Below are 2,085 nucleotides of genomic sequence, written 5' to 3'. Positions count from 1 at the left end.
CCGGATTCCGTAATGCAAAGGGCCTGGCCGAGTAAGGGAGTAAAAAGTGCCCCCAAACCAAATCACTAGCTGTATAGCAAATATTGTAAAGGATATTGAATAAGAAGTTTTGACGGATTATTTGAACCCCTCTGTTGTTTGACGTAGGATCTATAGTGAAAAACGTACTTTTTCGTTCATTTCACGCCATCCTCAATAGCTCCGAGATAAAAATTTGAAAAAAATACTGAATGTGCATCTTACCACGGTGTATGAAGAAAAATTATCAAAAAAAAATTTCATTAAAAATTTTAGTACTAAAAAAATATTGAAATTCTGAAAAAATTTTGTTTGGGATTTTGAAATTCAGTACTACTCTAATTCATATTCAAATGTGCTCTTACGGCTTTTCTAGATTGATAAATATCTTCAAGCTGTTTTTTTTTCAAATATCTAATAATAAAAATAAAATAATAAAAAAAAATACACAGTACAAAAAAATGTTATAGATTTTCTGGCATTTCGAAATTTTGAAAAAAAAATAACTTTCAGACCACAAATCCGATTTGTTTTTTTAAAATTTTAATCTTACTATCGAAAACCACGAATACAATAAAATAATCGATTTCAAGAAAATAAAAAAAAAATAATGCAGACGATGAAGAAAATTATTTTTGTGTCACACAATGCTCTTAAAAATTCAGGAAAAAATACGCCACATGTAGAAAAAAGACACATACGAACGCATTTAAATAAAAATTTGAGCAGAAGTGGGTCTCAAAGTTATATTTTCTTTTCAAAATTTCGAAATGCCAGAAAATCTTTAACATTTTTTTGTACTGTGTATTTTTTTTATTATTTTATTTTTATTATTAGATATTTGAAAAAAAAGCAGCTTGAAGATATTTATCCATCTAGAAAAGCCGTAAGAGCACATTTAAATATGAATTAGAGTAGTACTGAATCTCTAAATCCCAAATTTTTTTTTAGAATTTCAATATTTTTTTTAGTACTAAAATTTTTGGTGAATTTTTTTTTTTGATATTTTTTTTTGATACACCGTGGTAAGATGCACATTCAGTATTTTTTTCAAATTTTTATCTCGGATCTATTGAGGATGGCGTGAAATAAACGAAAAAGTACGTTTTTCACTACGACAAACCACATAGGGGTTCAAATAAACCGCCAAAATTTCTTATTTTATATACTTTACAATATTTGCCATACAGCTAGTAATTTGGTTTAGGGGCACTTTTTACTCCCTTACCCGGCCAGGCCTTTTGAAGTGTTGCTAAATTGCCAAACTGATTACAACAAAAAAAAACTTTGATGCATCGGCCGGGAATCGAACCCGGGCCGCCCGCGTGGCAGGCGAGCATTCTACCACTGAACCACCGATGCGTAGTGACAAAGTGTTGTACAACCCAAATAGTTTCTCTCTTTTCACATATTTAGAATGTATCATAATTTGTTCGTTCATAGGAATCTAAAAATAACTCATCATGCTCTCCCAACTTGTTTTGATTCCTATTCTTGCATTATTTACGAAACGTGTTGAATCAAAACAAACGGAGCGTTGGCGGTTATCGCGGCGTCTTACCACAGCTTAACACAGTAAAATACGAAAAATGGAAGTGGCAAACTGAACCGGTTTAACCTGACGATGGACATTTTCTGATCACTAATCACAGCTATATTTGGATGGCACGTAAGCTTCCACTGAAGGGCGGAGTCACTTATCTCGTTTCAAGGTAAACCGCAGTGCTGCCGGAGAACTAAGTCAGCCGTGAAAATAAAATGGTGACACAAAAGACTAAGTTCGCTTCCAACGATAAATTGGAATATGTGCCAACCTGCTTAATTATGTTTCATTTCATAATTTATGGTGTATGCGGCGTATGTACACTTTTTTCTTCCGTAATAAACCAATAGCTCACGGTCCCACGCAACGCTTCCGTTAACCTCGTAGGTTATGCGACTCTCGTCCACATTCCCACGATTGTCTGGCGTACGCACACACAGACCTCGAACGGTGGCAAATTGCGTTTTGATGGCCCTCTCGAGCTATTGAGTTCCAGCGGAACCCATCAGAAACCCTGCGCTGAG

The 2,085-nt window shown here is 34.4% G+C and overlaps 1 non-coding gene across 1 annotated transcript; it reads right to left on the bottom strand.

Moving 5' to 3' along the window:
• Positions 1–1,309: 1,309 nt before the first annotated feature.
• Positions 1,310–1,380, bottom strand: Trnag-gcc (transfer RNA glycine (anticodon GCC)). The gene has a single exon. It is a non-coding gene; the product is annotated as a tRNA-Gly (tRNA).
• Positions 1,381–2,085: the final 705 nt, after the last annotated feature.

This window comes from Toxorhynchites rutilus, chromosome 1 (genome assembly GCF_029784135.1).
Source record: "Toxorhynchites rutilus septentrionalis strain SRP chromosome 1, ASM2978413v1, whole genome shotgun sequence".
Lineage (NCBI taxonomy): Eukaryota > Metazoa > Arthropoda > Insecta > Diptera > Culicidae > Toxorhynchites > Toxorhynchites rutilus.
This window is presented reverse-complemented; position numbering and strand designations above follow the sequence as displayed.